Source organism: Panthera onca, chromosome A1, assembly GCF_046562875.1.
Source record: "Panthera onca isolate mPanOnc1 chromosome A1, mPanOnc1 haplotype 2, whole genome shotgun sequence".
NCBI lineage: Eukaryota > Metazoa > Chordata > Mammalia > Carnivora > Felidae > Panthera > Panthera onca.
This window is the reverse complement of record NC_138339.1, coordinates 77,996,282-78,009,935: the sequence shown is the minus strand read 5'-3', so window position 1 is coordinate 78,009,935 and position 13,654 is coordinate 77,996,282. Positions and strand designations below refer to the sequence as shown.

The window sequence follows — 13,654 nt, the reverse complement described above, 5'->3', positions numbered from 1 at the left end:
ACATTCTGACTGGTCTCACATTCTAGAAGTGGATTGCTTATTGTTTCGTTTTGGCTTGGTTTGGTTTTGCTTATGTAAGAAAGTTGTCAAAATTATCCTATCAAAAACTTAGTTGTTCTCTATATATATCATCTTCTTTTCAATTTTCTTGAAATTTGATCGATATTCAGAATTCAGAATTCAGAATTTGATCGATATTCAGAACCTTGATCTATATTCAGAATTTCCATTTGTTCTTTGTTTCAAAGATCTAATACTAAGCATCTATTAGATGATAAGCACTGAGTTTATATGGGTGTGGATTCTAGACAAGGTCCCTGTGACAGAGAGCTGACATTCTAATAAGGGTAAGAGTGGAGGGAGGGCAGAAGATAAAGCACTTTAAACACTGAGGTAGTTTTACTTTATATAATATTATGAAGAAAGTGAAGCAGCACCATATGAGAGAGAATGATAGGAGGATGCAGGGGCCAGTGACTTTAATAAGGCTCCCAGGTAAGGTATCCCTATGGAAAATACATGTTAGTTGAACATGAATGACTTATATGTTATATTTGTTTTTTAATATATGGGTTTTATACTTGTCTGTAATCATAAAGAATACAAAACTTAAATAAGTATTTTACAAATTGAATTATTTTCATTAGTAAGGAAATATTTGAGCAGATGTATTATATCCTACAGCACAGGCTCCCTTGAGATCAATGGCGTGAGTGAGTATAATAGGGGACATATTTTGAGGGTATGGCTTTTAATTCCAAACATAAAAAGATAAAATTGGCTGGCACAGAAACCAAACTGAAATTCTGGTTACTGGACCTTCAAGATATTTTAGCCCGAACTACTCAAGCCTATGAAGAAACAAGATAGATCAAGTGCCATGTCTGGGACATTAATCACTGGTAGCCATGGTCTTACCTAAGACAAAGTAGGCAAGTTCAGTGTCCCTTCATCACACTGAATGAGATGTAGTCAACTGAGACAATGAGCTACAAGAAAACTAACAACAGTTTAACAAAACAAAGGAAAGTCATGAATTTTTTTTTAATATTAACAATTTTTCTTAGGCACACCTTTCATTTTTGTGTGTGAATACTATCAATGATTCAAAAAGATAAACTAAAAGGATCTAAAATGAATGTTTGTGTGCTGGCTCCACTCATTACTCATTATGGAGATTTTAAAGTCATTCTGTTTATCAAAACACTTTCATTATACATCTACTATATCCCAAGCTGTGGATAAAGGAATGAAGGCATGGTTCTTACTTTCAAGAAGCTTACAATCTTCAGTATCGTCTCAGGACAGATGAGCCAGTGACCAAAGAAATTTTGTGAATGTGCTTCATAAATTGTAAAGTGATATTAAAATGTTTCTTGTCATTAGAGAAGCATAGGAGTTAAAAGTGTAAATGGCAGGTCGTTGACAACGCGTGCTACTGAGATGAGGAAGAAAGGTACAGATTGAGATCAAAGATTAGATATTGCCTCATTATGATGCTTGAGATAGCTACAGGACAATATAGTAGAGAAGCTAAGATGTTAATAGGGATTTTGTTATGTATTCTGGGCATACTGGAAAAATCACTGCCAGAAATATAAGTAACTATATACATAGGAATATGATATGTGAAAAGGGAGAGTGTGAAAACATGAGCTATACATATACAAAGTTTTGCTGTGATGGAAAGCAAAGAAATGAAACAATATCTGGATATTTAATAGATGTCAAGGAGAGATTTAAAGTTTTTACACACAAAAAAATGTCTCCCAAATGGCCTTCAGAAGTCCCAAGTATCTGTTGACTGCTGTCAGTGTTGTTTTTCTTTAACATAGTTGAAGGAATACATGAAATGCTTATTAGCAAATGCTCATAAATAATGTAAAGTATCTGACTACAAATATTGTATGGTTCAATCAATATTCCAGCTGAAACAAATTATCCTAGATTAGCATCTGATTGTCTTGGGTTTTCCTAAATTGCTACCTTAAATTTTAATCGACTCTGGAAATGAAATAGGTCTCTAGAAATAAACAGAAACAGGTAGATTTCAACTGTATGTTTTTCTTTATTACTTCTCTCTTCCTTTATTATCTGTGACCACCATCTGCTCAGCTTTGTATTACATTTCTTTTCTCTTTTAATCTGACTCAAAATTCACTTATGATCTCACCTGAATTAAAATACCAAGAACTTTAAGAATATTATCATTAAGGCGAAGTGTTGATTTTCTTGGTGTCTATATATTTCATTTGAAAATGACCACAGATACCCCAACAGTAGTTGCTCTATAAGAAAAACAGAATATACGGAATCCTATCTAAGAATTGGAACTAATTACTATTGGTTGAATTTAAAATGTGGTTATATGGCAGAGGCGGGCAAATAGGAGGTGTTCATCTATTTTGTATATACTTCTTGTTTTGCTGTGGGATACATTTAGGATAGACAACCGTCCAGGTTTTCCCAAAACAGGGGTTTGAGCACTAAATGCACAAACCAGGTAATCTCTCTGTTTTAGGCAAAATGTGGCAGCTAGTCACCACACATTCTACAAAGCACTTTTACTTTAAAGAGAAAATACAAATTGCTAACAAATATCTTAAATACTCTGTTTAAACATTATTAATCTATTCGGTATATTAGTTATCTACATTTTGCGAAAAACAGAGACTATGACGTCTACATACAGAATGGCTTCAAACTTGCTTTTAAAAGGGCCTGGGCTCAAAGAAAGAAATTACTGCTTCATAACAAAGATGTATGATACATGGGGTTTTATTTTTCTAAGCTACAGTCTCTAAGCCAAGCTGAATCAATATTTTTCAATTTGTTTTCAACTTTAAGGCTTTGGCAACTAATGCAACACAAGAGTGCAAAACACAAAGAAACAAACTTCTGAAGTTTATAAATTTGGAGTTTAGAGAAGGAGTACAGGAGATAGCCATTGTTCTGAAGAAACAAGAAAGCTTTTTTTTTCACATAACAAACGAAGCAGGAAATTCCACAGTGGTGGCTGAAATGTTGTTTACATCTTTACTCAGCTGTGTCTATCATCTCTGATGCGGTTATAAATATCCAAGAATTTGCCAATACTCAGTGTTATGTTCTCGATTCTCAATTCTGACAAAGATCATCTTTCACAATGTAGTGAATTTCAATAAAACCCGGGATATATCTTGGGAGAGTTTCAGTAAAACAGGAAAAAATGATGGTAAGCAAAAAGCTTAAATGAGAACTTTTTTACAATTTTTGGAGATGGGCAAGAGCGGAAAGATAACTAACCTGTTTTGGAGATATCACCAGACCGAAAATTATTTAAAAAAAATCTGACTGCTGCAACACTTGGGGGGTTATTTCATCTATCTTTAAAGGAAAAGCACATCATCAAACATGCATAACGCATTTCAGCTGGGCCGAAATAAAAATTCAAGATTCTCAGAATACCACTGCTATACTCAAAACGTATTTAAAACAATGGACTAAGCTTCAAAACCAGAGCTACATACTAATTCTTCTAGAGTCACAGCACGTGAGAGTTTGTCGCTGTGACACTAACTGCCTTGTACTTCAGTTAATAATGCCTTTCTCATTCTGCTCCTACTGTGTCAATACCAACCACCCTTCTATCTAGCCGTCCTTCCTCCCATGTCTGCAAACCATCTTGGTATTTCCCTTATTCGATGCTGAGTGAAATATTCTGAAATTTTGGTAAGAACCACTTTATAATTTACTATCTTTCTCTGTAATTATACATATGCAACTAATCAGGTAATACCACAACTACTACTACTAATGGCTAACTTTCACTGAGTACTTTTTACACATCAGACACTGTGATAAACACTTACATTTATTATTTTATTAAAAAGAACACCTCAAGGGGCACCTGGGTGGATCAGTCAGTTTGGCGTCCGACTATAGCTCAAGTCATGATCTCGTGGTCCATTAGTTCTAGCCCCGCATTGGGCTCTGTACTCACAGCTCAGAACCTGGAGCCTGCTTTGGATTCTGTGTCTTCCTCTCTCTCTACCCCTCCCCTACTCATGCTCTGTCTCTCTCTGTCTCTCAAAAATGAGTAAATGTTAAAAAAATTAAAAAAAAAACACTTCAAGGCAATTTTTATATGTTCTATTTTACATATGAGGAAACCACAGGCGCAGAGAAATAAAGTTACTTGCCTCATTCAGAAAACTAAGCATGGTAAATTAGAAGCTATAAAGCAAGATTTTACCATGTGAGACTAAACACATATCGTTTTTCACTTTGTTACTAAAAACAAACAAACAAACAAACAAACAAGCAAACAAAAAACCCCAAAACATTCCATACAGGTTTCTATGGATGATTTTTAGAGATCTATTATCTAAAGATTAGAAAGTGCGGTATGGCTAGAAAATCACTCTACTTGCCAGTCCTCGAAACTAATGTTTATCCATTTTGTGGACAAACACTACAGAGTGGTAAATTAGAGGAATATCTCATTCACCCCAAATTTTCCCAAATCATGTCCTTAATTTCCTTACAGAAAGAGTTTAAAAGGCTCCCATCTCACCCTAGAATAAATAGACTTTTAAAATAGTAAACAAGGAGGGAAGATGGTGGCGTAGGAGGACGCTGGGCTCACTGCGCGTCCTGCTGATCACTTAGATTCCACCTACACCTGCCTAAAGAACCCAGAAAACCGCCAGAGGATTAGCAGAACGGAGTCTCCGGAGCCAAGCCCAGACTAGAGGCCCACGGAAGAGGGTAGGAAGGGCGGCGAGGCGGTGCGCGCTCCACGGACTGGCGGGAGGGAACCGGGGCGGAGGGGCGGCTCGCCGGCCAAGCAGAGCCCCCGAGTCTGGCTGGCAAAAGCGGAGGGGCCAGACGGACTGTGTTCCGACAGCAAGCACGACTTAGCGTCTGGGAGGTCATAAGTTAACAGCTCTGCTCGGAAAGCGGGAAGGCTGGAGGACAAAGGGAGGGAGAGCTGCTGAGCCCCCGGACGGCAGAGCTCAGCTTGGCGGGGAACAAAGGCGCTCGCCAGCGCCATCTCCCCCGCCCATCCCCCAGCCAAAATCCCAAAGAGAACCAGTTCCTGCCAGGGAACTTGCTGGCTCCGCGCAAACACCCAACTCTGTGCTTCTGCGGAGCCAAACCTCCGGCAGCGGATCTGACTCCCTCCCGCTGCCACAGGGCCCCTCCTGAAGTGGATCACCTAAGGAGAACCGAGCTAAGCCTGCCCCTCCCGCCCCCGTGCACCTTGCCTACCCACCCCAGCTAATACGCCAGATCCCCAGCAACACAAGCCTGGCAGTGTGCAAGTAGCCCAGACCGGCCACACCACCCCACAGTGAATCCCGCCCCTAGGAGAGGGGAAGAGAAGGCACACACCAGTCTGACTGTGGCCCCAGCGGTGGGATGGGGGAAGACATCAGGTCGGACTGCGGCCCCGCCCACCAACTCCAGTTATACACCACAGCACAGGGGAAGTGCCCTGCAGGTCCTCACCACTCCAGGGACTATCCAAAATGACCAAACGGAAGAATTCCCCTCAGAAGAATCTCCAAGAAATAACAACAGCTAATGAACTGATCAAAAAGGATTTAAATAATATAACAGAAAGTGAATTTAGAATAATAGTCATAAAATTAATCGCTGGGCTTGAAAACAGTATAGAGGACAGCAGAGAATCTCTTGCTACAGAGATCAAGGGACTAAGGAACAGTCACGAGGAGCTGAAAAACGCTTTAAACGAAATGCAAAACAAAATGGAAACAACGACAGCTCGGATTGAAGAGGCAGAGGAGAGAATAGGTGAACTAGAAGATAAAGTTATGGAAAAAGAGGAAGCTGAGAGAAAGAGAGATAAAAAAATCCAGGAGTATGAGGGGAAAATTAGAGAACTAAGTGATACACTAAAAAGAAATAATATACGCATAATTGGTATCCCAGAGGAGGAAGAGAGAGGGAAAGGTGCTGAAGGGGTACTTGAAGAAATTATAGCTGAGAACTTCCCTGACCTGGGGAAGGAAAAAGGTATTGAAATCCAAGAGGCACAGAGAACTCCCTTCAGACGTAACTTGAATCGATCTTCTGCACGACATATCATAGTGAAACTGGCAAAATACAAGGATAAAGAGAAAATTCTGAAAGCAGCAAGGGATAAACGTGCCCTCACATATAAAGGGAGACCTATAAGACTCGTGACTGATCTCTCTTTTGAAACTTGGCAGGCCAGAAAGGATTGGCACGATATCTTCAGTGTGCTAAACAGAAAAAATATGCAGCCGAGAATCCTTTATCCAGCAAGTCTGTCATTTAGAATAGAAGGAAAGATAAAGGTCTTCCCAAACAAACAAAAACTGAAGGAATTCGTCACCACTAAACCAGCCCTACAAGAGATCCTGTGAGACAAAGTACCAGAGACATCACTACAAGCATAAAACATACAGACATCACAATGACTCTAAACCCGTATCTTTCTATAATAACACTGAAGTAAATGGATTAAATGCGCCAACCAAAAGACATAGGGTATCAGAATGGATAAAAAAACAAGACCCATCTATTTGCTGTCTTCAAGAGACTCATTTTAGACCTGAGGACACCTTCAGATTGAGAGTGAGGGGATGGAGAACTATTTATCATGCTCCTGGAAGCCAAAAGAAAGCTGGAGTAGCCATACTTATATCAGACAAACTAGACTTTAAATTAAAGGCTGTAACAAGAGATGAAGAAGGCCATTATATAATAATCACAGGGTCTATCCACCAAAAGAGCTAACTATTATAAATGTCTATGCGCCAAATACCCGAGCCCCCAGATATATAAAACAATTACTCATAAACATAAGCAACCTTATTGATAAGAATGTGGTCATTGCAGGGGACTTTAACACCCCACTTACAGAAATGGATAGATCATCTAGACACACGGTCAATAAAGAAACAAGGGCCCTGAATGATACATTGGATCAGATGGACTTGACAGATATATTTAGAACTCTGCATCCCAAAGCAACAGAATATACTTTCTTCTCGAGTGCACATGGAACATTCTCCAAGATAGATCATATACTGGGTCACAAAACAGCCCTTCATAAGTTTACAAGAATTGAAATTATACCATGCATACTTTCAGACCACAATGCTATGAAGCTTGACATCAACCACAGGAAAAAGTCTGGAAAACCTCCAAAAGCGTGGAGGTTAAAGAACACCCTACTAACAAATGAGTGGGTCAACAGGCAATTAGAGAAGAAATTAAAAAAATATATGGAAACAAACGAAAATGAAAATACAACAATCCAAACGCTTTGGGACGCAGCAAAGGCAGTCCTGAGAGGAAAATACATTGCAATCCAGGCCTATCTCAAGAAACAAGAAAAATCCCAAATACAAAATCTAACAGCACACCTAAAGGAAATAGAAGCAGAACAGCAAAGGCAGCCTAAACCCAGCAGAAGAAGAGAAATAATAAAGATCAGAGCAGAAATGAACAATATAGAATCTAAAAAAACTGTAGAGCAGATCAATGAAACCAAGAGTTGGTTTTTTGAAAAAATAAACAAAATTGACAAACCTCTAGCCAGGCTTCTCAAAAAGAAAAGGGAGATGACCCAAATAGATAAAATCATGAATGAAAATGGAATTATTACAACCAATCCCTCAGAGATACAATTATCAGGGAATACTATGAAAAATTATATGCCAACAAATTGGACAACCTGGAAGAAATGGACAAATTCCTAAACACCCACACTCTTCCAAAACTCAATCAGGAGGAAATAGAAAGCTTGAACAGACCCATAACCAGCGAAGAAATCGAATCGGTTATCAAAAATCTCCCAACAAATAAGAGTCCAGGACCAGATGGCTTCCCAGGGGAGTTCTACTAGACGTTTAAAGCATAGATAATACCTATCCTTCTCAAGCTATTCCAAGAAATAGAAAGGGAAGGAAAACTTCCAGACTCATTCTATGAAGCCAGTATTACTTTGATTCCTAAACCAGACAGAGACCCAGAAAAAAAAGAGAACTACAGGCCAATATCTCTGATGAATATGGATGCAAAAATTCTCAATAAGATACTAGCAAATCGAATTCAACAGCATATAAAAGGAATTATTCACCATGATCAAGTGGGATTCATTCCTGGGATGCAGGGCTGGTTCAACATTCGCAAATCAATCAACGTGATTCATTACATTAACAAAAAAAAAGAGAAGAACCATATGATCCTGTCAATCGATGCAGAAAAGGCCTTTGACAAAATCCAGCACCCTTTCTTAATAAAAACCCTTGAGAAAGTCGGGATAGAAGGAACATACTTAAAGATCATGAAAGCCATTTATGAAAAGCCCACAGCTAACATCATCCTCAACGGGGAAAAACTGAGAGCTTTTTCCCTGAGATCAGGAACACGACAGGGATGCCCACTCTCACCGCTGTTGTTTAACCTAGTGCTGGAAGTTCTAGCATCAGCAATCAGACAACAAAAGGAAATCAAAGGCATCAAAATTGGCAAAGATGAAGTCAAGCTTTCGCTTTTTGCAGATGACATGATATTATACATGGAAAATCCGATAGACTCCACCAAAAGTCTGCTAGAACTGATACATGAATTCAGCAAAGTTGCAGGATACAAAATCAATGTACAGAAATCAGTTGCATTCTTATACACTAACAATGAAGCAACAGAAAGACAAATGAAGAAACTGATCCCATTCACAATTGCACCAAGAAGCATAAAATACCTAGGAATAAATCTAACCAAAGATGTAAAAGATCTGTATGCTGAAAACTATAGAAAGCCTATGCAGGTAATTGAAGAAGATATAAAGAAATGGAAAGACATTCCCTGCTCATGGATTGGAAGAATAAATATTGTCAAAATGTCAATACTACCCAAAGCTATCTACACATTCAATGCAATCCCAATCAAAATTGCACCAGCATTCTTCTCGAAACTAGAACAAGCAATCCTGAAATTCATATGGAACCACAAAAGGCCCCGAATAGCCAAAGTAATTTTGAAGAAGAAGACCAAAGCAGGAGGCATCACAATCCCAGACTTTAGCCTCTACTACAAAGCTGTCATCATCAAGACAGCATGGTATTGGCATAAAAACAGACACATAGACCAATGGAATAGAATAGAAACCCCAGAACTAGAGCCACAAACGTATGGCCAACTCATCTTTGACAAAGCAGGAAAGAACATCCAATGGAAAAAAGACAGTCTCTTTCACAAATGGTGCTGGGAGAACTGGACAGCAACATGCAGAAGGTTGAAACTAGACCACTTTCTCACACCATTCACAAAAATAAACTCAAGATGGATAAAGGACCTGAATGTGAGACAGGAAACCATCAAAACCTTAGAGGAGAAAGCAGGAAAAGACCTCTCTGACCTCAGCCGTAGCAATCTCTTACTCGGCACATCCCCAAAGGCAAGGGAATTAAAAGCAAAAGTGAATTACTGGGACCTTATGAAGATAAAAAGCTTCTGCACAGCAAAGGAAACAACCAACAAAACTAAAAGGCAACCAACGGAATGGGAAAAGATATTTGCAAATGACACATCGGACAAAGGGCTAGTATCCAAAATCTATAAAGAGCTCATCAAACTCCACACCCGAAAAGCAAATAACCCAGTGAAGAAATGGGCAGAAAACATGAATAGACACTTCTCTAAAGAAGACATCCGGATGGCCAACAGGCACATGAAAAGATGTTCAATGTCGCTCCTTATCAGGGAAATACAAATCAAAACCACACTCAGATACCACCTCACGCCAGTCAGAGTGGCCAAAATGAAGAAATCAGGAGACTATAGATGCTGGAGAGGATGTGGAGAAACAGGAATCCTCTTGCACTGTTGGTGGGAATGCAAATTGGTGCAGCCGCTCTGGAAAGCAGTGTGGAGGTTCCTCAGAAAATTAAAAATAGACCTACCCTATGACCCAGCAATAGCACTGCTAGGAATTTATCCAAGGGATACAGGAGTACTGATGCATAGGGGCACTTGTACCCCAATGTTTATAGCAGCACTCTCAACAATAGCCAAATTATGGAAAGAGCCGAAATGTCCATCAACTGATGAATGGATAAAGAAATTGTGGTTTATATACACAATGGAATACTACGTGGCAATGAGAAAAAATGAAATATGGCCTTTTGTTGCAATGTGGATAGAACTAGAGAGTGTTATGCTAAGTGAAATAAGCCATACAGAGAAAGACAGATACCATATGGTTTCACTCTTATGTGGATCCTGAGAAAGGTAACAGAAACCCATGGGGGAGGGGAAGGAAAAAAAAAAAAAAAGAGGTTAGAGTGGGAGAGAGCCAAAGCATTAGAGACTGTTAAAAACTGAGAACAAACTGAGGGTTGATGGGGGGTGGGAGGGAGGGCAGGGTGGGTGATGGGTATTGAGGAGGGCACCTTTTGGGATGAGCACTGGGTGTTGTATGGAAACCAATTTGACAGTAAATTTCATATATTAAAAAATAAAAAAAATAAAAATAAAAAATAAAAAAAAATAAAAATAAACTATATTACTGAACCAGAAAAAAAAAACATAAAAAATAAAAAAATAAATAAATAAATAAATAAATAAAATAGTAAACAAATAAGTATCTGTGTATGTGTATGCATTGTGTGTATGTATAGAATTAGAAAAAATGATATAGGTAGAATTTAAATTAGAAAAACAATAGGTTGATAAACAGATACACAGATAGAGGTTAGGTAGATAGAAAAATAACGAATATTATTAAAAAATGGCAGTGATTATGACATTATACAGAGTGGGGAACCTGGTCACAGGAAAAAGGCAAAGATACAAATAAACAAAAGACCTATAAGTCACAGAGAAAAAAAATACAGTATGCATTTAGGAAGCACTAAAAATGCAGCACCATTAAAAGCATGCTTAGGGTATTGATTCCTTTTACCATCTAACCTTGACTAAGAATGCCAACCAGTTTAACTTCAGTTTTTATTCAGCAGGGCAATCGGTTGAGTATAAAACTTATGTATAATATACTTTCTTACATGAAAGGAATAGCCGCAGGAGGAGCATGTGTTTCTTGGAGTTCTATCTTCTCACTACCCCTCTGAGTATTTCCAAAGCAGCTTACATTTTGTTATATTGATACCACAGTTATTTATTTTCCTGTCAAGTCTCTGTTACTGTCACAATCTCACACTTGTAACAAAGTACATACGATTCCAAGTCTTAGGTATTTTAGGGCCTTGTTTTGTTTCATATACATGTTCAATAATACCTGTTTTCCTCAAATTTATTTCCTTTTTGCAGTCCTGGCCAGATATATGAGCATTATTTCTCTTCAGTTGGCCAGTGCTGCATTTGCTTTTTAATATGCACACTTTCATATTATTCCATACTATTCCTTCTTAATGGGTTTCATACACACCTCTTTGTCATCTTCATCCTCTCGTGTGCCTGTCCCTTCTCCCAGCATTCTCCTTATACTTTACATTCTTTCCCTCTATTGGCTACTTTTCCTTTGAGGACATTTATTTCCTATCTGTAAAGTCCATCTAGCCTAAAGCGATTTCTAATTCCTTACAAAACTGAAATCTATTCTATCTCTACCGCAAGCTAAGATTTTAGTTTTAGGTTCCTCCACGCCTCCTTGGCCTCAATGAGGTACAAGTACCAAATGAACTCTGACCAAATTTCAAGGATGTTTATGTAACAAAGCAAACAGACTGTGCTTCCATTTCACAAGGTGACAGTAGCCAGGAGACTTCACTCATAATATAAAGCAAGTTTTGAAAGAGTCATTGTATCAAGGCAGTGCTCATGAAACTCAAACAGACTCTGCAGGAGATCGTTTCTCCCCTCTTGAGAATTATATTGATTACAAAGCATCACAAACAAATATTAAAACCTATTCTCAGAGACACAGATTCCAAAACCACCTCTCACAGGGAAAGAGCAATGTGCTTATCACAGCTTCCTGAAAAGGAAGCTTACTTGTTTCTTTTTGTTTTCAATTTCATAAATTACATTTTAATCTTGCTTCCTGTATCTTCCTGAGATCTCTGTGATACAGGAAGCAAGAATTAGAAACACAATTACCAGGATGGTAATGACAATTACTGTTTGTGGCATTCTCTGTGACACATACCCACAAATAAAAACTACTAGAAAGGCATATAAATAGTGAATCACGCCACATTCTATTTAATTCTTTAAAGATTAATAACTGTACAGTGATGAAGATTACCAGGCACAGATAATCTTGCTAGAGTGAAAATTACCAAAAAAATAATAGTTATTACAGATTTAAGGTGTTACTATTACAGTATGTTAAAAGCTTATTATCACTTAGTATTAACTATGTGAAAATTAACGCAAAGTCACCAATAATTATTGAGCCCTATTCTAGATACTTGCTCCTGAACCCACAAGAAACTCATACTATTTTGTGCTTACTACTATGTTAAGTAGTTTGAGACAGACGGCAAAAGTTTAAAGAATTCACTATAAATTATAGGAAAGGTTAAGGGTCTCTCAAAGCTTCTGTGTATTTTAATTACTTTTAACACATATTCCCATAGCTTTATACGAGAATCATGCAGATCATCAACCTAGCTCTTCATAACACATTGCACAGTGATGGAGACTAACATACTGTAATAAAGGACCTTATACAGGCTCAGTTAGAGATAATCCATTTCATGTGATACAGGAAGTACGAGGAACTCCTTTGTCAGGTTTCTCTATTATTCTCATTCAAAACTAGTTTTATGTTCCTGGTTCCAAGCAATATTTACTTACCTCGTAATGGTGGCTTCCACATATGCTTCAGTGTAATAACCTGTCCTCTTCAGCAAGATTCACATGGCACTAGAAGACAATTGTCCATGTCCATAGTTTTAGGATGTAAAGACTTCTCTGAAGGCAGTCCTAATCATGGACTGCTGCAAGCTCTGGTGGGGAAAAGAGATGCTTTGTCATGTCATTAAAGAGCCATGAAGCTATGTAAAATTATCTCACCTTTCTAACAGTGGTCATTTCTGACTTTGTTAAGAGCAGCATAAGCTGTAAAAAGAATATTCTGAATATTTGCCAGTAAATATTATTACTAACATAAATAGGATATAGCTTGAAAACTGGAAATCGTGTGTCAATGGTCTCATAATTTTGAAAATCTATTTACATATTTCTGGCTTTGCTTTAACTTAGGATGGAGAAATAATAAAGCATGCACTTGAAAAATGCTTTAAACACACCTGAAATAACATCACTTTTCTGAATAGCATATAGAAAATGGAAGACTGTTTTCTCTAAATTAGACATGAATATTGAGTTTACACTATACGGACTACTCCTGCTTTCTCTTTTTACAATGAAGACTAAGGACACAAGTTTAAATGTATTTTTGAAACATATTAAATATATTAAAATATATTTTTGCTAATGTTCCTCTGGTTTTCCTTTAAATTACTACTTCTCCATTATCCTTTGAGGTAAGATCTAAGTAGATGATACAGAAATTGGAGAGTGTGAGATAGAGCTATTATACCTTCCAAAGCAAACAAATATATGTTTTTTAAAGTGCATTGATATGTGCATTTATTTTCCTTTCTCCACCCAAATTTTCTTGTTTTTTTTTATGATTGATAAATCCTTT

General features: G+C 37.8%; 1 long non-coding RNA gene across 1 annotated transcript in view; it reads right to left on the bottom strand.

Annotated features, from left to right (window-relative positions):
• Positions 1 to 13,654, bottom strand: part of LOC132681134 (uncharacterized) — a 121,634-nt gene that overhangs the window by 50,584 nt on the left and 57,396 nt on the right. Inside the window, exon 3 of the long non-coding RNA XR_013553999.1 lies at positions 12,799 to 12,950. This is a non-coding gene — a long non-coding RNA (uncharacterized LOC132681134). The remainder of the gene's footprint in view (positions 1 to 12,798; positions 12,951 to 13,654) is intronic.